Raw genomic sequence first — 22858 nt, forward strand, 5'->3', positions numbered from 1 at the left:
CCGTCATCGGAGCGGAGAGTCGCCATGTGGTGGCAGCGTCAGCAATTGTGAGCTTGGCCTGAGTCAGGTCCGGCCGTCCATATACGGTCCCGTTATGGACGGGACCCATTAACGCTACTTTTTCACCTGGTGGTCGAAAATCGAAATAGTTTTATTTTATAAATCTCTTTCCCATGGTCACTTATAAAATAAAATAAAAATAGTTCGATTTCCGACCACCAGGTGGAAAAAATGGTGTTTTTAAGGCATTTTCGTCAAGTGTGTATTCGGATAAGGAGTTTTTGGGAATCGAACCTACGTCCTTTCATTTTCCGGGTGAACGCACTAGACTACAGAGGTAACGAATATCTCAATCTCTCCTTGGAGCTCGTGAGCACCGATCGGGACCGTACATGGACGGTCAGACCTAACTCAGGCTAAAGCTCACAATTGCTGACAATGCCACCAGATGGCGGCGACTTACCCGAGGATGATGTCACTCTCTGCTACCCATGCAAAGTTTTTTTATTTTTTTAACGGCTGACTGATGCGAAGTTATATTTTGGTAAGAGAGAAAATTCAACTGCCCCTGCGGGGAATCAAACCCACGTCCGTGACATCATCCTCGGATAAGTCGCCATCTGGTGGCATTGTCAGCAGTTGTGAGCTTTGGCCTGAGTTAGGTCCGACCGTCCATGTACGGTCCCGTTCGGTGCACGCGAGCTCCAAGGACAGATTTAGAGATTCATGCCCCGTACAACGTCACCAGTTTGAAAAAAGAAATTAACTTTGATCACATTAGAGTCATACCTTCAAACATCGGAACAGTTTAAGCCAATGGAAATCATAAAACTAACACTGAAAAAGCAACCCTAGATATGATTACTTTTATCAATAGCTGAAATGATAATCATTACAGGGAGCTTGTTCGTTGCCATCCACAATCTTAGTAACGAAGCCCCCAAAAACTCCGCCTAACAAATTCATGGTTCTGTAAGACACTTGCTGCCCAGCTTTGTCAATAAGAACTGTGCAATGCAGGGTATTAAAATAATGTTTGAGAATTTTATTTGGGAAAATTCTATTAAATTAAAATTAAATTCTATCTATTAAATTTAATTCCATATACCGCATACTGCGGCAAAACATCTATAAAAAATGATTTGGTTAACGTTTAAAATGACCTATTGACACATGGTGTAAATCAGTGATTCCCAATTTTTTCTTTCTCAAGCCCGCGGAGCCCCTTGAGAGTGCACGAGAAGCCCCAAGGACTCCGTGGAGCACCGGTTGAGAACCACCGCTCCAGGGAGGCGGTAAAAGCTACGAGCATAACATAGGATTCTATGGGTTAGATTGCGTTGGGGGCGATGGGATAAAAAAAAGGTTGGGAAACTATTGGTGTAGATAACCATCCATTTTCAATCCACTGCTGGATGAAAGTCTCCTCGAAATTTTTCCATTTTACTCCGTCTGACGCTTTTTACCATCCGGTTGACTCCAGCCACTTTTCGGATCTCGTCAATCTATCTTGCGTGGGGGGACGCCTTCTCGGACGTTTAACACCACCAATCTAGAATACTTGTGGTCCATCTGCTGTCCTATCTTCTGGCAATATGTCCAGCCCATTTTCATTTCAAATGTTTAATTCTTTCCATGATATCATATGGAATCTTATCAATGGCTTCTTATCCAAATGATTCTTTTTCTGTCACTCCTTGCGATGCCCAACATACATCTTTCCGTTCTTCATTGTGTTGTCTGTAGTCTTTGTATTATCTTGATTGTGAGTGTCCATGTTTCAGCTCCATAAGTGCTGGTAGTCCATAAGTCAGTCACACTGGTTGAACACTTTTCTTTTCAGGCATAATGGCAAGTGGTTCTTCAGAATTAAACAGTTTTTTCCACTGTTTATTTCATTAATGATTCTTCTGTTCATTTCATTAATGATTCTTCTGTTTGTTTCATTAATGATTCTTCTGTTCATTTCATTAATGATTCTTATGTTTATTTCATTAATGATTCTTCTGTTCATTTCATTAATGATTCTTCTGTTCATTTCATTAATGACTCTTATGTTTATTTCATTAATGATTCTTATGTTTATTTCATTAATGATTCTTCTGTTTATTTCATTAATGATTCTTCTGTTCATTTAATTGAAGAGATTCTTCTGTTTATTTCATTAATGATTCTTCTGTTCATTTAATTGAAGAGATTCTTCTGTTCATTTCATTAATGATTCTTCTGTTTATTTCATTAATGATTCTTCTGTTCATTTCATTAATGATTCTTCTGTTCATTTCATTAATGATTCTTCTGTTTATTTCATTAATGACTCTTATGTTTATTTCATTAATGATTCTTCTGTTCATTTCATTAATGATTCTTCTGTTCATTTCATTAATGACTCTTATGTTTATTTCATTAATGATTCTTCTGTTTATTTCATTAATGATTCTTCTGTTCATTTAATTGAAGAGATTCTTCTGTTTATTTCATTAATGATTCTTTTGTCCATGGTAATTTCTTGACACAGGTATACATAGCTTTCTACTTCTTCTATCTGTGTGTGGTTGAGCAGGATCTTCTTCAAAGCGGAGGAGTTGAACGTAACTTTAGTTTCCATGGGATAGATAACAGGAGTCATCGTGGTGGGAACTTTACTATGAAGAAATTTAATTATTCAAATAACTCTTCTGTGAAATAAAAAAGACACACAGAGATCTAAAATATGCTTTTTCCGGGATTCAGTCCGTTTTTCATGTATGCAAGTCAGTCTTGCTCTTCGCCGACTTGTGTGTGTTCAAGCCAAGTGCGTAAACCAAGACTAGTTCGTAAACCGAACCATTCGTAAGCCGAAGGTTGACTGTATACTTGAGAGAAAGATAACTACCAGGAAATATTTCCCGGAAAAAAAAGAAAAGAAATTCTCATCAATATTTCTTCTCAAGTACGCATATAACTCACGATGAAATATAATGTATTCGGAAATCCACTACACGCACACACACCAAACGAGATAAATAAAAAAAAAGTCCCTAATTAATGAAGCTTTAAAACAAGAGACACGAAAGACGAATCGCTAATTACGAAACTCTAATTAAAATCCTTTTTTTTTGTCAGCTTTCCTTAATTCTTCAAAATGAAGTCATTTTTTTTTCACTCTCTCTCTCTCTCTCTCCTTCCATCTCTCGTACGAATAATAATCATTCACGAGATTTTAAAAATTCACACCTCGTTACAGAATCGTTTTCCTCATATTATAATAAGTCCTGGAGATGACACACTCAAAACACACACACACACACACAACATATAGAGAGTTAGAAAAGAGAGACAGAGAGAGAGAGAGAAGACGTCACCATACCATCCGCCATCTTGTTTTTTTCTCTCCCCTCCACGTTTTCCACTTCATTTGCAAGTGAAGGAAATATTTTATTTTTCATGAAAATATGAAGAGAGAAGAGAGAGAGAGAGAGAAAAAAAGTCATCATGAGAGAGATTAAAGTATTTTTACATATTCAAAAACAATTTTTGTGTTTTTCTGTAATCAGAAACTTTTCAGAAACTCCGCCATCTTTGTTTTTTTTAGTGGCGCCATTTTCTCTCCCTCCGTCCACGTGTTACGCGCGTGTGCGTGTGTTTGTGAAGTGTCGTTATCGCCATCAGAATACTCGTCCGTTCTGTGCGGGAAATTGTTTTGAAGAAGTTCTTAACGAGTTCATGAGTTCTCGCGTTTTTATTTTTCTCTCGGAGAGTTTTTAACTTTAATGACTTTTGTTAGCGCTTTAATTTTTATTTGAATATGTATATATATATATATATTCTTTCCATGGGATTTTGAATCACTTCTTAATGTGCTTACATGGAGGACGCTTTTATAATCAGTTCCGACACGACTTTTGCTGAAATTATGGGATCGTGGCAAAAGAAGATTAATTAATTAGCGCTACGCCGATTGCTATCAATTAGCTTAATTGCCGTAGCTGTTCAGAGATCCCGATATGGATTCATTTATGCTAATTAAGGTGGATATGGATTCATTCGAGGTTAACAGAATGTGAGCTTTCATTGTTTTCCGGCCTCTGGTTGAAAATCAAAGTGGAAGCGGGGCCATAGAGAGCTATATAAAAATTGCGTATGTGAATACATAAAGGTTTCAAGTGAAATATGGTGAGGAAAAGTTTCGAAACTTTCTTAAATCCAGTAGGCTTACCTGCAGGGCCGTTCTAACGTATGGACCTACTCCGAGCACGGCAGGGACCTCAAGTGACAAATGGGCCCCCCCCCCCCATGACAATGTTACTATGACGTGTGGCAATGTTCGTGATCTGTTACTATAATTTTTAGAGGAAGAATGTAAATTGTTAGGTACTTCCAGAAAAGTAGGGGACTGGGAATATCACTTCGTATGGGAACCCATGGCACTGTTCGGACGGCCCTGCGTACTTGTAGAGTCCCCCACTTTAAGGAGAGGGGGGGGGGGAGGCTGATAGAGCTCTGGCTCGCTCTCTCTTAAAAAACCAATTGGCTCAGAATTTGTTTTGCCAAGTTAGATTCATAGATTTACCAAGATTATAGATGTACCATTAGATTGATAGATTTACCAAGATTATAGATGTACCATTAGATTGATAGATTTACCAAGATTATAGATGTACCATTAGATTGATAGATTTACCAAGATTATAGATGTACCATTAGAGTGATAGATTTACCAAGATTATAGATGTACCATTAGATTTACCAAGATTATAGATGTACCATTAGATTTACCAAGATTATAGATGTACCATTAGATTTACCAAGATTATAGATGAACCATTATATTTACCAAGATTATAGATGTACCATTAGATTTACCAAAATTATAGATGTACCATTAGATTTACCAAAATTATAGATGCACCATTAGATTTACCAAAATTATAAATGTACCATTAGATTTATCATAAAAGCAACTGCTCCAAATGACTAGCTTCAATATCACCAAAGTCTTCATTGAACATTATCTTTCTGAAGTGTAATCTCGTGCGAATCTGTCGACATGACTGGTGCTAAGGGTCTCGCTCCTGAAGATGAACGGCCCTAATCAAGAAGGGCATGGGTAGAGCAGAAAATATGGTCCAAAAGAGGCCACTAGCAAAAAAAAGGTTAAGAGAGAAACTGCTGTCGTACATAAAACTTCTCTTCCCTAACAATGTCTTGCCTTCTTCATGAACTTCACCAAGTTAGCTTTTGACTGCCTCCGAAAACTGGGTCCCTAGAGGAGTCTTAAAATGTGAGGGGGCAAAAGATGGGGGACCCATATATTATTGAAGACTCACTGAATCTAAGAATTTCGATTCATTTTGGAATTATTTCTTTCATCAAATAAGAGTATATTCACCGATGCCAAAACAATTTCTCTCACTTATTCTCAAATTATTCCTCCCATTATAATTCAGCATTTTCATTAATTACCCAAGTATTTTCTTCCATTAATTCTGAAGTTTCAAATAGTTCCCGGTAACTATTAATTTATTTCAATTCTATATTTTTTTTGTAAATTTTTGTTCAGTTTGCGCAAATTTTTTGTATTTTGTGCTGGTATTTTTTGAGGAATTCTTGAACTCATATAAGCTCTTTTTTGGACCCTTTCCTTCCAAAAATATTTATATGAAGATGGGATGCCTCCAAAATGTTTTTTTTTTGGGGGGGGGGGCCCCGTACTTGTTAGGACGATCCCATGCTCCTGAAAAAATGCAATTATTTGGGAACGCGTTGGGAGAACTGAAAACAAAAATTTCACTCACACTTCACGCATTTTCTTTTCCATAATCGATTATCCACCATAACTCGAAAACGGTTCGAGATAGGAAGGAGACACGGTTGGCAGGTCGTTTCCATGATCCACTTGGACTCGTCTATCCCCTCCTTCTGTTTGGCAGAATATATTCAGGTCGGATTTGGCAGAATAAGAATATATATATATAGGTCGGATTCACCCTGCATATCTGTTTTTTTTTTTTCGGGCACTGTAAATTGAGCATAAGATTTTATTTGTGGCATTTGAAACTGTTATATTGACGCGCCCCACCCCAGTGTTTTTGGTTTCATAAAACCTCTATTCAGCGGTCACCTCCGCAGACGGCCACTTCTACTTGCGGAACGCCGAGTGGCCGTCTTACAAGAGTTTCGCCGTATTTAATTGGAATCTTAAAACAAAGAAGCCAAAGAGCCCGGAAAGCCTTTCTCCTCATACCCGAAACTCGATTACCATATGACATCCCTTTTTGTTTTTTTTGTTAGATACCGATACTTCCTCATCGATGATGGGTGACATTCTAGAAAGACATCCGGGAATCCTTTCTAATGAATTCAAATCGATTCCGAGTCAAGAAGCTCAATTTTCCAGCAACAGCGGCTTAAAAAAAAAAAAAAAAACTCATTAAAAATTAATAATTCAATTCCAGAATGAGGAGGGAATTCGATAATGAATTATTCATCGATGAAATAAAAAGCCATAACAAATGAATATTCATTCTAATTGAATGCGTTTCTCCATCGAAAAAAAGCCAAATCTCGTAAAATCTCGAAACCGAATTCAGAGATTTAAAGGAAAAAAACAAACCGAAACGATATTTATTTGGAGAGTTTTGATTGTTTGCATCTGGAAATGTCACGAGATAATTAGTGTTCGAGATTAATTATCATCATCATCATCATCATGATTATTTCTTTTTCCTCCCATCAATAATCATGCAAATGGGAATTTGAGTTTTGTTTATATATATATCCGTCTATGATTATTTGGAAAAAATTTCCTGGTTCTTCTTTTGGAGGGAGGGGAGTGGCTCGGGGCGATTTTGCTGTAAAAATTAATTAGATAATTAATTAATTATAATTTTTTATACATAATATTCATTTGGTTAGATAATCGTTATATTGAGGTATTATCAATTAATTATGAAAATGAAATGATTTTGCTTGCTTTTATAGAACAGTTCTCATCCCTGGGCCACATGGTTCCCGTTGTGGTCCTGAGATATTGCAGGGGGCCACGGGTGAAAATCAGTTAAATGGGAGGGCCCATGATAAGTGGTGTAGAGGGTATGGTCTCCACGAGGGTGGGGCTGATGGGGGGGGGGGCTCGAGAAAATTATAATTTTTTTGCTTTTTCATGCTATAAATTTACTATAGAAGACCCCCGTGAAAAGTCTGGCTTGGGGACCCCGCCGAAAAGATCCCAGTCTAAAGGCCCTGATCTGGATGGTTGAGAGGGCATGTTAGAGGGCCGCATGGAGTTGTGAAGGGAAATGAAGCTTTTCAGTGAAATGTGGTGGGAAAAATTGAGTGCTTTTAGAATCCAGCAGAGCTGTCCATAGAACCGTGGCCATCTCAGCACACGTGAACATGGCCTGGTGTCTTATGTCCATAGGGGTGCCGCACAGGATTATATCTTGTACGATACTTTTCGGTGTCGTGCCCTGTGCGACCCGTGCCCTGAGCGACCAAATCCTTCTCCATTCTTTACTTGGACAAATCCTTTCTTTTGTGATATCTTGGTGAATAGAGTAATCTTTCGATTAGATTTCCTTTCTTCATTTGTATTGAAACTTCCCTCATATCACCAATATAGATGAAACTATAGGAATATAGTAGATACCGTTTATACGACCTTCTTTATCTCCTTTATGGGATTTTCACATTTATACGACGCATAGTGAGGTATTTTACCCGAAAACCTGGCTAAAATTATTTTTACATTTTGAGTGCACTATTTTGAGCTGATATGTCGACTAATTTAGCGTTAAAATACTGAAAGAAATAATATTGCGGGATAAATTATAAAATATGAACATATGGCAATATATTTTGACATAAATTATATAATTCCCCCAATGATGAGGCTTTCGTGGACGCATCCGCAAATTTACATGTAAAAGAATCTATTTTAGGTCTTGATTATGTGCAAACATTATTCCTCATTGTTTGAATCCATCTCTATTAGCCGAGAAATTGCGTAACCAGTTCTCTGCTGAGTTTAAATTGCATTCGAGATAAAACGGAAAAATTTTCACTTAGAAATTCTGAATGTCACTGTTGGAGAAGTTCGATAATTTTGATAGATTCCATTTGAAATCATATTTTATTATTGTCATAGATTTATCAGACAGTGCATTTATCAGTAAAAGACAGTGGATTGAAATCAATTCTTCAAGAAAAACCACGAGCAAATAGGCCCGTGATACACATGTTACTAAATAGCATGAAAGCATGCCACTTTCGTGCTACTTAGTAGCATGTGTAGGCTTTTTCTCAGCTCAAGATATCAGGGAAACAGTTATTTTCCGGATATTATGCTGAGGTGAACTCGGAAAGAAAAGTCATCACGTCTCTGCCGGGGACTCGAACCCAGGCCCTCTTGTATACCGGGCAAGCATGCTACCATCTACACCACTGGAGACATGACCCTGCCTTCCGCCACAGTGCGTGAAATAAGGAAGGTAGGTATGCAAGAGGGCCTGGGTTCGAGTCCCGGCGGAGACGGGATGACTTTTCTTTCCGAGTTCACCTCAGCATAATATCCGGAAAATAACTGTTTACTTGATTCTTATTTATAGTCGTAATTATTGTATTATAGTTTATGAGTTAGGAATTGGGAAGATAGTTTTAATACTTGATTTCAATGAAGAATAAAAATTAAAGTTGGCTTGATTGAAAATCCAGATAAAAAAACGGGACATTTTTTTCCAAAAAGTCGGGATGGTGAAAATACGGTGATGTTCCGCGAAATACAGGACGTATAGTCATCCCACATACATCAGCATAATTGGAAAATAATTTTATTATAATAAGTGTAGAAGGCTACATGACAACCATAGAAATAGTATTAAAAGTATAAATCGCATTTTTCAACTTTACATTAATTTATAGCATATTAACAGTAGGGTAGTCACGTGTCCCTTATTTTACGGGACATTCTCGTACTTTCACGTAAATTTGGCCGTTTCGACTTCCTTTATACAATTTTTCTATATATTTCAACAATGCTAATTTGAATTTAAAATCTTTACTGAAATTGTGAATGAAAGTAATTTTCATAATTTGTAAAATATTTTGATAATTATCAAAATCCCATCGTTTATTTTCCATACTAAACATTTTTTCGGTTAATTAGAGTTCAATTCGCTGCGATTTCTATTATCCCGTCATTGCTCACCCCTCGTTAATTTTTCAGAAATTTTAAAACCATTGGTAGTTTTGCCAACATCTTCAGTGATGTCCCGTATTTTCTTTATAAAATTCTAATTTTCCATATTTTTCTAACGAAATATGATCATCACGCCATGATGAATGATTTTTTTCTACAGTGATTTGTAGAAGCTCAAAATGTCATTTGATCACTTTTGTCAAACCACGGTAATTTTCTGCACACGAGGGCTAATTAGACAAGGACAATTTATTGCCGATTTCGAACGACAGACTCTTTTTTCATACTCACCAAATAGTTGATGCACTAACCCAGTGTTTCCCAAAGTGGGCAATATCGCCCCTCTGGTGGGCGATGGAATGGTCCAAGAGGGTGATAGAACCTACTTATTGAACATGGGATCCTATGGGCTGACTTGAGTTGGGGGGCGATGAGAGGAAAAAAATTCTGAAGAAGGGGGCGATGGAACAAAAAGTTTGGGAGACCGTGGCTAACCAATCAATGTGGGACTCTGCTGCAGCAATCTTTTTCGGTGGTCATGTTGCCGTTTCTGTAGTACCCCCTCCGCGTCAGGAAAGTTTCTGACAAGGACGAAACGAGTATTGAACTCGCGACACCTCTAAACATTAGTCATAAACCGGTACTGTCCCTGAAAACGGGACGTTTGTTCACCTTTTATGAATCTGTAACAAAACTTCTATTTTGCACTAGATCAATGTTTCCCAACCTTCTTTGTCCCATCGCCCAATGCTTCAGAAAAAAATTTTCACACTTGTTTTTTCACAAAACTGTAACGACTGTTAATTGTAATGACTAATGACCGAGTCTTTCCTACGATATGTTATCGAATGGCCTGTAGCGAAAGTGTTTGTGAAACACTGAACTAGTCATCGTCAAATATGATCATATTTTAAATACAAATTTTCGACCTACTTTTTTACTCATTTTCATCAAGTTGTTATACTACCGCAACTGTCTCAGGAGTCTAGTGCGAGAACAGCTTGTGAAATGATGTGATGGGCTGAATTTCTAATATTGTGTTCTCCACAGGAACTTCGGTGTGCGAAAACCATAAGTTATGAAAAGAATATCTGAAGAAGTCAGCGGACAACCCTTTCTGATCTCTAAGTACCCTAAAACGTGACACGCGACACACCGTTGGAAACAACTGTCTTAATTGATATTACAGCCATTCTTCGGAATAACGCCCCTCCCCACCGTCAGGGCCGAATAAAAATGACTTCACTCTGTAGTAGATGGATTACAGAGATAGGATAGCAATTCAATTATAATGCCACGACATGAGGGATGGCCCCTTGTTGTGGAAGTGAACAATAGAAAAGGATTTGGTCGCACGGGGCACGACGATATTTACCTTGGTCGCACAGGGCACGATTTTTCCTTGGTCGCACAGGGCACGTAACCTAATTTTCGATTGCAGGTATGCAAATATGCAAGCTGCTACTTCGAGCTAAGTTTGGGGCCCTAGAACATCCCTTTGCCAGGGACCCCCATGATGTCGAGACGGCCATGCCCACAAGAAAGAAGCTCACTGAACTCTAGTCCAAGGTAGGCGCGGACTCAAGGTTGATACGTCGGGAAATGCGATTTATTGTGTAGGTTCGTCGGATCGTCCTGCATTTTATACAGACCATGTTGGTCAAAGACATCGAAACCCGATGATTCAGGGTGCTTGGGTCCCCTCACCCATCAATATACTTTGTAAGAGAGCTTAGCCTCCCACCCCGAAGAATTAATGGATATACAATGCAATTATATTACACAATGCATGTCTCCCCCTCCCCCTGCTGAAGATCCGGAATCTCGTACACAAGGGACGTTCAGAAACCATCCCCAAAGATGAGAAACGCCTTCGAAGCTATTTGCAGTGGTCCACTAGGCTTACATAGCTAGAGAATTTGTAGAGATGCTGAATGTGAGAAAAACCACAAGAAAAATATACAGCGGACGCTCGTTGTAACGAGCTCACGTTATAGCTCTTGGGACACTTATCCCATCAGTCGTTATAACGTGGGTTCGTTATAACGAGCGTCGACTATTTTTTCTTGTGGGTTTTCTACAAATTTCTACAAAGTCTTTAGCTATGTAAGCTAATTAAGTACTATGTAAGGTATCTAAGCTACTGGGCCACTGCAAGTAGCTTCGAAAGTATCATGTGGCCCACAGAACATGCGTGGAAGACCCGTGCTGTTGACCATCGAGTAAAATAGTTGAAAGAAATAGACATCTCTTAAGCAGCCAATGTCAGGGAGAAACTACTTCAGCACGGCAGAATCAACTATCGTCAGTTGAGTATTAAGCCACAACTGCAGCGTTATGAATCTTCAATCCGTGGAAAATCCGGTTTTGAGGAGTGGCTAACACAGCGTAGGTTATTTTAATGGGAAATTTTGCGCAAGCGCGCGCGCTCGCGTGAGTGTGTATAATCTACTCTTCCAAAAGCGGTTTGTGTGGCTCAGAATCACGCTGATGGGCTTATCAGCCAGGGCCGTCATTTCAACTTTTCCGGGGGGGGGGGCGGCAAAGCACATGTACTTAATGTGTATACATATATATGTATTAATATAATATGTATTGTATATAATTGTTATATATAATATATATATAAATGGTATATACATTGTAATACCTTTTATATACATTGTATATACATTGTAATACATATACACATATGTAATGGTATATATATATATATATATATATATACCATTTTTAGTGTATTTTTAAAAGCCAGGGGGGGGGCAACGGCCCCCCCTGCTCCCCCCTAAATGACGGGCCTGCTATCCGCCGACCATCTGTATACCATCAGTGGGGTTCGAATCCCCCTTTGTGGCATAGTCTTTATACAGAAGATCATACGTACTATCTTGATCGTCAGCGTCTCCAAGTCAACGCTTGTATTGTTGTAACACAACAAAGCACGTGTATGTATGGTTTGACCAACAGTGAATTCGAACGGCCATCGTCGACCTCAACAATGGGAAGCGAAATAATGCTAAGTAGGTATATAAAGAGTGTAAAATCCAGTAATAGCCGTGGGAAGCTCCCGGGTTGTAGATGGGTCCTTCATAGCCACAAGGGCAGCTTGATATTGAGAAGTATAGCGTTGGCGTTTCGTTATAACTAGCCAGGTTGATGGAGAACGCTCAACGGCGCTTGATGGTCACTGAGTAACGGGACAGCATAATGATGTGCCAGTCAGTTGCGCAAACCGTGGGCGACGGTAGCCAGTAAGGTCAACATCTGAGCAGTAAACGTGCGGCGCCACCTGAAACTCTTTAAGAGTTCGTCGGTGTTGATTGATCGGTCGCCCGGGGTACCATAGCTTACCACCGCGGTCGCGTCAGGAAGTGTAAGTCGCTCGCGTGACCAACCTATGAATATTTAGGGTGAGGATAAAAAATTCTCACAATTGACTAATGGTCATCCAGACAACCATTGCTAATTGAAACTGAGAATTTCATCAAATTATTCATCAAAATAAAATACATGTCACCAATTCGTGATCAGAGTGGGAAATATTCATATCTTCAACCATTGAAATGTGACGCTAAAAATTTTACTAGATTCCCTGTCTTAGCAAAAACAACACGGCTTAAGAGATTATGTATTTCGGAGCAAAAAGTTCAAAGTATTGAAATCCAGCCAACGACCCTAATCAGTTTTCAGCAATCCTTTACAAACGCCACTGGAAAATTCAATCCAAATCTCCGTTTTCTTTCCTCTCTCTCCTACTCATCGCGAAGCTTTATTGTAACCCTAGGAATCGAAGTTGTTTTTTTCCCGCTTCCTCTTTTTTTCTATGCTGCTGTTAGCGATCCCTCCCCCCCGAAAAAAAGTATCTTTCTACTATATATATCTATCTACTGGGTGATTCAGAAAAGATGGGGGGGGGGGAGCTTTAAGAGTTGCGATAGTACACACCAATACAATTGAAATGTATGAATAATTGAAAACAATTGTCATCAATGGATGGATGGTCTAACATGAAACGCAAACGCGTTTCGAAACGGCCGCTCCGCAAACGTTAAAAGATTTTTCCTGTTGAAATTTATCGGGGGGAAAAAACACCATGCATGCAAATGTAACCTGGGGAAGAAGAAGAAACCGTGTGCAAATCTGCGTCATAGTTATTAAAAGTCGTCCTGTGAAGTTACTCCAGCGCGCAACCGTTCTAACAATTGTAACGTACGGGACAATGGCGCACTTTAGTGATACCGAGTCCGCGCCTTTTATTCACGGTGACACAGATTTGCACATGGTTTCTTCTTCTTCTTCCCCAGGCTACATTTGCATGCATGGTGTTCTTTTTCTCCCGATAAATTTCAACAGGAAAAATCTTTTAACGTTTGTGCCACGGCCGTTTCGAAACGCACGTTCGCGTTTCATGATAGACCATGCATTTTCTGACAATTGCTTGTATTAGTGTGTACTATCACCTCTTAAAGTTTTTCCCATCTTTTCTGAATCACCCTGTATATATATAAAATTGATTTTTCTGTGTGAGTGTGTATGTTATCTATACAAATCTACAATTTTAGATCGATCATCGTCAAATTTTGCATATACACCAAACGGGACCCGGATTGAGAGATAGGCTACTTTAAAAGTTTGTCAGAGCTGAGCAAATGCCCAAAATGGGCGAAAAACCGTCGGGCAACAATGGTTTCTTGGCCTAAACAATCACTTTCGGAATGTTTACTTTGGTTACCGTGGTTCCCTAGTATTTCAGACATGCATATATTTTACAATGGTTTGTCACTTCTTTAATTCTGCCAGTATTATGTATAGTAGTTTACTCCTTTATAATGGTTTTTGTCATCATTTTTTATGTCACCATGTTTTTTATTGAGAGGACTGAAAAAGTCCTCTCAATAATTGAAGAAAATCCGGGCAGTGCCGTTTATTATAGCTAGTACAGTATATAATATAAAAATAGAACACAATAGGGTGGAAAAGAGAGAAATCTAAAGCATATTCGGTTATCGAATTATCTAATGATATTGTTTTTCCTTTTCTTCTTTTTTTTCTTTCCCTTCTTCTTCGTTTTTTTCTAACATGCGGTTAAGTTAGCACAAGGCTACCATATTTATCGCCGATACGCCAAGTATTCCTCGACCCGAAGTCGCCAAATATTCCCCCAATCGAAGAAAAATTTTCTGTATGACGAGTTCTTTGATTTTGTTAAACCAATATGGAAGTTTTATTCTTGGCGTATTGGTATTGTATGGCATAGATACCTTCAGCAGTGAAAATGTAAAAACAAAAACCATAAAAATATTTTTCCCGGAAAAAAAAACCCGGATTTTTTCGACAAGAAAAAAAAAACGGGAACAAGCTTAAACATACGGCTCAATCGTTATCCAACGTCGATCATAAGGTTTCTATTTTTTTTTTTGTCCCGGAATTTTCTAGAAAAGTGCGAACTTTTCCAGGAATTTACCCGGACGAAAAAATTGAGAGGGGGGAAAAAAAACAAACAACAACAACCATACATTTATTTTGTAACATCAAGAACGATTTTTCCTTATCTGATACATATATGTATCTTTTTTTTTTTGTTTCTCCTGGACAATTCCAGGATTTCCGGAGTATGAGAAAAAAAATGGACGCTTGTTATTCTATCTAAGAAATGGAATTTCGACGTATGGTATACTTTCAAGCACTTTCCAGACGGCTATCCTTGTTCTCTTCCTTCTTTTTTTTTCCAAGAGAATCGTGACAGAAATTCCAGGATTTTTTCCCGATTATTTTTTCGACTCCTGCTTGTTTTTTCTGAGCCATCTGTGTTTGTGTCTTTGAGGAGGAAAAAAAAATAATAAGAGGAATCGAAAAACAATTGAATAAATGGATTAAGAAAGTCATTTTCCTCACCATTCCTATAATAAATAAATGATTCCTCGAGCACTTGAGAGTTGTCCTGGAGAAAAAGGAAAATTTCTATTGAGTTTATATATTTTGAGCTTGGGATATAAAGGGAATGGGAATGAGGAAAAATGGATATGCAAACCAGAGAGAGAGGAGAGATATAGCTCTAGTTATATACGGCAAGATTGCTGTAACTAGAGTGGTTTTTCTATCGTCTAAAGAGAGAGAGAGAGAGAGAGAGAGAGAGAGAGAGAGAGAGAGAGAGAGAGAAAGAAAGAAAGAGAGAGGAGGGAGGGAGAGCGAGAGAGATATATAGCTCTAGTTACGGCAAGTAACTAGAGCGCTTTCTATGTCGTCTAGAGAGAGAGAGAGAGAGAGAGAGAGATAGAGGGAGAGAGAGCTCTAGATGCATCTAGATTGCTGTGACTAGAGCGCTTTCCTCTGTCGTCGAGAGAGACAGAGAGAGATAGAGGGAGAGAGAGCTCTAGATACATCGAGATTGCTGTGACTAGAGCGCTTGCCATGCCGTTTAGAGAGAGAGAGAGAGAGAGAGGGAGCTCTAGATACATCTAGATTACTGTGACTAGAGCGCTTTCTATGTCGTCCAGAGAGAGAGAGAGAGAGAGAGAGAGACAGACAGACAGATAGAGAGAGAGAGAGAGAGCTCTAGATACATCTAGATTGCTGTGACTAGAGCGCTTTCCTCTGTCGTCTAGAGAGAGATAGAGGGAGAGAGCTCTAGATACATCGAGATTACTGTGATTAGAGAGCTTTCTATGTCGTCCAGAGAGAGAGAGAGCGAAAACTCTAGATGCATCTAGATTGCTGTGACTAGAGCGCTTTTCTCTGTCGTCTATAGAGAAAGGGAGAGAGAGAGAGAGAGCTCTAGATTCATCTAGATTGCTGTGACTAGAGCGCTTTCCTCTGTCGTCTAGAGAGAGAGAGAGAGAGAGAGAGAGCGAGAATTATCCAAGAAATGAAAAGTATTTAAAAAGAATGAATCACTCTCTAGCTACAGTCATTCCAGCTTCATAGTTCTATAGCTTGATCATACTGAACCATTTCCCGTACAGGGTTTTGGCGACAGATTTGGGCAATCTGTATTTGAGTTTTCAGCGGTAAATCTTGTAACCTGTTTTTGTTTTAAGAGAGTTTTCGTGTTAAAAGAGATGCGTGCAGTGTAGTAGATTTATTTCCCCCGAAAACAGTCCCGCGCGCGCGCGTAAAATGCGGGACGAATAGCTACACCACTCATGCTGTACGTTAGTGGTCCATCGAATTGTTTTTGGACACTTTACTTGTCCCTGGGTTCGCAAAGGCCGGGAAACGCCGTAACAGAGCTCACCGGTGTCCATCTGTCCTTGTTTCCGCGGCTGGTCGTTCATCACCCCGTGAGAAATAATTGGAAATCCAACAAATCGATGGGAGGGTGTTTGATCGCAGTTCCATCAAGGGTACACCAGTCCGTCAACGTTCTCCAGAGATCCATCAACTGAGACAGAGAGAGAGAGAGTGTCTGCTAACGGACGAAACAGCTCGGATAATCGTCCCGTAAGATAACAGTACCCGGCGATCCTTCTTTTCCGGGAAGTCTAGCCGAGAAATTCCAGACTAATGCCCACGAGTATCGATTGGATAATTTCGAACAATGTCGGGCGTATCATCGCACGACAATTATTAAACACAGGTTTCAGAGAACAAATATATATTCATTCGGAGGCGCATTTATGGTTTAACCGCCTGTTGGGGGGGGGGGGGGGCTACACGAATTTTGCCGCTCTTCTCCCATTCTAGTCTAATTTTCTAGACTGCTCTTACCTCAAATTCGCCGCCCTGGGATGTAATAACCCGATAGCCCTCCTTCTCCCTCCCCCCGCCCCAAACTCCCACAGGTTCACCTGTGTTAAAGTCACTCTTTAGTCACTCACATGCTTGTATACTGTTTCGGCCACCCACATGCTCACACACTATTTTGGTCACTCTTACATACTTGCACACTGTTTTGGTCACTCTTACATACTTGCACACTGTTTTGGTCACTCACACGTTCGCGCAATTTTTGTCACTCACGTGCTTTCACAGTTTCAGTCACCCACATGGTTGCACATTGGTGGCTAATTGGCACATGGTCACTAACATGTTCGCACACTGTTTTGGTCACTCACATGCTTGCACACACTCTAGGTCCCACATGCTCGTACACTGGTTCTGTTTTGCTCACTCACATGTTCGCACACACTCTAGGTCACACATGCACGCGCACTGTTTTAGCCACTCGCTGACCTAGTCCCTCACTCTGTAGGTCACTTATTGATCTGGTCCGTCACTCTGTAGGTCACTCACTGATCTGGTCCTTCGCTCTGCAGGTCGCTCGTTTGGTCATTAACATACTTGCTCACGCTCCAAATTACCCTTTCGCTCACTCACGTGCTAGCAAACTCTCTAGGTCACTTGCTGAACCAGTCCCTTGCTGTTTGGGCAGAGATAGATTTATTGAGGATATTATACAAACTTCGCCGCCCTTTTCTCCCATTCTAATAATTTTCTTGGCCACTCATTCCTCAAAGTTGCCGCCGTGTGCTACAGCCCGCTAAGCCACCCTATAAATACGCCACTGGTCTCATTATATCTCGAAGCGACATTTGTAGATGTGTATGTGTGTGTGGAAGAAACACATCCTATTCCCCAACACATTCACCAATTGGTGCCAAATAATTTCCCGAATCACCCGCGAACGGGAAATTGCAACTCATAAAAGGTAGCTCATTTCGGGTCCACAAACGGGACGCATAAAAACAAATGTCCGTAAGTAGTTAATTGAATTACCCGTGAAGCAATATCGCATGATCGTGAAACGTCGCCAATTTGGAACCAAAAATTTGGCGTAACGTTTTAATTATAGCTCCCCTTAATGTAATGGACGAAGCAAAAAAAAAAAAGGAAAAAAAAAATGCCAAATATCTCTGAATTGAGGAAATTTTCCATAAGGCCGGGATTACACTATAAAAGTTTGATAAAAGATTGTTTTATCAAACTTGGAAAAAAAAAACAGCCTATTAGCCTATTGGTTAGTCGAATTTTTTTTGGTACTACTATAAAGAAACTTATTAAAATTTGATAGTGCAATACCGGCCTAAGGCAGAGGTGCACAACTTTCGACTCGCGGGCCAAATGCGGACCACCAAAGAGTGGTGCACGTGCCGCGAAAAGTGTTCTGTTAGGCCGGTATTACACTATAAAAGTTTTTTGAAAGTCCTTTTATAAAACTAGAAAAATTCAACCAATAAGATTATCGGTTGCATTTGCTCGAATGTAACCTATGAGCTTTATTGTTTAGATTATTTAAGTTTTATAAAAGGAATTTTGTCAAACTTTTATAGTGTAATACCGGAATTAGAAATATATCGATACGCTTAACACATGCAATACGATAAATACCATACCTAGGCTGACCATATTTCTTGTATAAAAATACAGGATATCGCCAATTATCATCAAAGCATTGCCAAATGCACACAAAGTTGCCAATTACTGCCAAAAAACTTATCAATGGTGGGTACAGATACAAATTACAGCAAAAAAAAAAAAAAAAAAAAAAAAAAAAAAAAAAAAAATATATATATATATATATATATATTTTTTTTTTTTTTTTGCTGTAATTTGTATCTGTACTAATTACAGTAATATATATATATATATATCAAAGGCAAGTAGCTTTGCCAATTATAGACAAACAGTTGTCAAAGGCAAGCACGATTGCAGCCGAATATTGTTAAAGGCAAGCACGATTGCAGCCGAATATTGCCAAAGGCAATTACAATCACAGCCAAAAAAAAAAAAAAATTCAAGTAAAATTGCCAATTATACAGCCAAAAAATGATCAAAGGCACGTAAAAAGATGTCTACTACGGCCGAAAAAAAAAAGATCCAAGAAATCGATGGACGTGGTGTTGATCACAGTTCCGTCCGTCAACGATTTCCAGACATTTCCCGACATCCGTCAGCAAGACAGACAGTCTGCTGACGGATGAAACAACTCGGATGATAATCATCCCCCCCCCCCCGAAGAATAGGCCTACAATACGGTGAATCTTTCTTTCTTGGGGGAGAGTCTAGACGTGGAATTCTAGACTAATGCTCAGGCGGGATCGATTAGATAATTTCGAAAAATGTAATGTCGGGCATCATTGCACGACAATATAAATTCTTAAGAAGGTTTCCCATCCAGAGAACAAATCATACATACGTCTCATTATGTCTCGACGCGACATGTGCAGATGTTCATGTGCGGAAGAAAACATCACATTTCCCCCCCCCCCCCGGTCCCCCAACACTCGCACTTGTTATTATTAGTTACAGCCTCCTTCATCTCGGGAAAATCTTAATCCCAGTCTTGGAAAATTATTGAGTCGAGAGGAAAATATACTATACCACGCGCCGGTGAGATCCCAGAGAGAGAGAAGGAATCGCGTTGAGATAACAGAGATAACAAGCTCCGTTCTCTCTAATGAGATAATCAAAGAGAAAGCTTTTAAAGCCGTCAAAGTGCATGTCATTAGTGTCATCGACGCATTACATCCCTTGAATATTTTATTGGACTTTAGGATGAATCGAAAATTTAATGAATAACTAATGCCATTTTGCCTTTTGAGAGAAAGAGTGAAGGCGCTTCTCTCTCTCTCCCCCCCCCCTTGCCCCAATTTTATACGTGTCTTTTAAAGAGAAATGGAATATCAAACTCTTTAAAGGCTCAAAGAGATATTACAGGCGTTGCTAATGTGTGAGGTCAGCAAGAGAGAGAGATAAGATAGAGATTCACGTGAAAAAAAAAATCTCAAAAGGGATAAGCAATCAAATAAATTTGAATTAAGATTCTGGGAGAGAGTTTTTTTTCCCCTTCGGCTGTAGTTAAGTTGATTAGCTTGGATTTTTCGGGTCCGGTGGATGGAAAATGAGGTTTACGTTGAAGGAACCAGATTTTAGGGCAGTGTTTCCCAAACTGGGTAATATCGCCCCCCTCTGGACCATTCCGTCGTCCACCAGGGTGCGATAGAAGCTACGGGTTTAACATAGGATCCCACGAACCCATGGGGTTCACTTGAGTTGGGAAGGCGATGAGAGAAAAAATAAATCTAATGAAGGGGGCGATGGAATAAAAAGTTTGGGAAACTATGATATACACCAGTGTTTCCCAAAGGGGAGCAATATCACCCCCTCCGATGGGCGGTGAAACGGTACGGGGGGGGGGGATGGAAACTACGGGTATAACATAGGATCCTATGAGTTAGTTCACTTGAGATGGGGGCGATGAGAAAAAAATTTCTGAAGACCGGGGGCGGTGGACAAAAAGTTTATGAAACTGCTTTAGGATATCGTGGATGTTAAAGGGTCTCACGTTGTTTTTTGTTTTTTTTTGTGGTCATAATGAAAGCTTGAGCTGGGGTGCAATGAAGTTTCACGGCTTGATCACTTCAGTAGTGGCAACGTGGCCGCATTGTTGTGAGGACGCAATGCAACTCAGCTAGATGATGTTCTTTATATATATCCCGGGTTGGTTACATACCTATTCCGCCTCAGAGTAAATAGCTTTTCTCCTCCCTATGCATATCAGACACTGATCGAAAGAGGGTGCAGGGAGAGTGATTGCCCCTCTCAAGAGCCGATTAGAGGAAAAATTGGTGTGCCCTGAAAAATACGAGATGGTCTCGACCGATCGCCTTGGATCCGTGCCTGTTATATAATAATGCGCAAAGACTACCAAAATAAAGTCTATTTTGTCTTATTCTAATCTGGACTCACCTTTACGTATGCCTGTAGAGGTCATCGACAGAACGTATTGGTATTTTTTCAGTAATGTAAATCTCTCTCTGTCGAAGTCTCTAGACAAGGTCCAACGACTAACTACCTATCAATACGTACAGCAACAATATCCCTTCATATTAGGTCGAGCAGCAACATTTCTCATATTGTTTCGACGGTGTTGGAAGCTTTCCCAATCCCTACCAAAAGTTTCGGCTAAGTAAGGAGGAATGTTGTTGTGCATTCGCTCCAAAACGGTTGCAGATATTCTTCAGGCTGTCTCAATCAATGCAGTTGCCACGCAAGCTTCCGTTAGATCAATCGCGGTTGAAGGCACCGATCTTGGTACTGTCCCAATCCATGCAGTTGCCACGGAAGCCTCCGTTAGATCAGTCGTGGTTAAAGGCACCGATTTTACTACTGCCCCAATCCATGCAGTTGCCACGAAAGCCTCCGTTAGATCAGTCGCGGTTGAAGGCACCGATCTTACTACTGCCCCAATCCGTGCAGTTGCCACGCAAGCCTCCGTTAGATCAATCGCATCGCTCATAATAGTCATTGTTCCTTTCCTCTTTATGCATATAGTGGGATGGACAAGTCTATGTAGCCATCAAGTTTATTGTAGCCAAATGGAATTTCCGATTTTAACCCATGTACATCTCCAAGCGGAAGTACATCCGCTGGCATACATCAGCATAGGAAGCTCGGCGTAAATTTCCGCCTTCTGTATAGGAATGAATTCCTTCAGTCATCCACTTTTCCCAATAGGCTCTAACTTTGCTTCTGAACGACCTGTTTACTCCTGAATCTAAGGGCTGCAACTTCTTAGTCAAACCGCCAGGTATGACTGAAAGACATGCGCCACAATTTTTGCAGCCGTCTCTTACGTTCTCTTGAATATGAGCTTTCATTGAATAGTAGATAACTAGGAGAGAACCATCTTTCACCGGCTGATAATATCATGCAGATTGTCCGCAACGGTAGATAATCCGCATTTTTAGATGTTTAATCAGATTTTTTTAACAGGTAATCCATGGATAATACAGAGGAAAATACGGTAATTGCACTAAGGAATTCTAATTTTAGCTACATTGTATGTTGCCAGAGTATAACCAAGCTATATACATACATTCTCAATATTGCATTCTAATATAACATATAATAATACAATACAAAAGTATATTTCCATTCAAAACCACCATCATTCCAACGAATATTATTGTTCTCTTTACAGGATGAAAACAAGAGCAGCCATTACATATCCAACAATCGAATAATAAAGAAAAAGCAAACGACCATGTCCGAAGGAGACGAATACCGGCAAACAGAGGACATTCAGTGAACGTGCGACAACAATGACAGCGACAATGTTTGCCCAAAGGAATTATGCATATCCAAAATCCACATTTTAAACTGGGCAGAGTTCAGGTTAGTGACGTTTTCCATGTAAAGTAACAAAAGAAAAACGAAACCGTATTCTATATTCCACGAGAAAACCGACAACAAAGTCCATTTGTCCGTCAAAAAGACTTTTAAAAATCGTCCGAATCGTATATAATTACACAGTGCGCCGACAACCGCGTGTGTATCGATACACAAAAACGATATCCATTCCGAGATATTATTCCGCCGTAAAATACATGACGGTTGCTTGGGGAAACCCACAAAACACAATCCGTCCAGAAAAGTAAAGTGTGCGTGTCTGGGAGGTCCTTGATCATCACGATCTGTGCATGTTGGAATAGCAAAAGAGCCGGTTAAATACAAGGAGATTTCAGAGTTGTTCAGTTTGGCGTGGCTCGGACAGCTTCATTAAGAACTCAGAGACGTGTGTGGTGGGGGAGTACTGTGGAATACCGGAGAGTGAACACGGTAAAGCACACAGACACACACATGCGGAATCAAAGAGAGAGAGAGAGAGTTACCACTTTGCGTGACCTCCACGATCTACCTCAGTACTATTCCTGTCAGCAAGGTAACGTTCGTTTCCAC

At 39.8% G+C, this 22858-nt stretch overlaps 1 protein-coding gene across 1 annotated transcript in view; it reads left to right on the top strand.

Annotated features, from left to right (window-relative positions):
- Positions 1–22858, top strand: part of LOC149068400 (uncharacterized) — a 178774-nt gene that overhangs the window by 57220 nt on the left and 98696 nt on the right. The window contains exon 2 of the mRNA XM_089251608.1: positions 22101–22294. The gene's annotated coding sequence lies outside the window, so the exon portion shown is untranslated. The remainder of the gene's footprint in view (positions 1–22100; positions 22295–22858) is intronic.

Source organism: Pholcus phalangioides, unplaced genomic scaffold (genome assembly GCF_987345545.1).
Source record: "Pholcus phalangioides strain wild (caught in Gottingen) unplaced genomic scaffold, Ppha-v1.0 ptg000027l_1, whole genome shotgun sequence".
In the NCBI taxonomy this organism is placed as follows: domain Eukaryota; kingdom Metazoa; phylum Arthropoda; class Arachnida; order Araneae; family Pholcidae; genus Pholcus; species Pholcus phalangioides.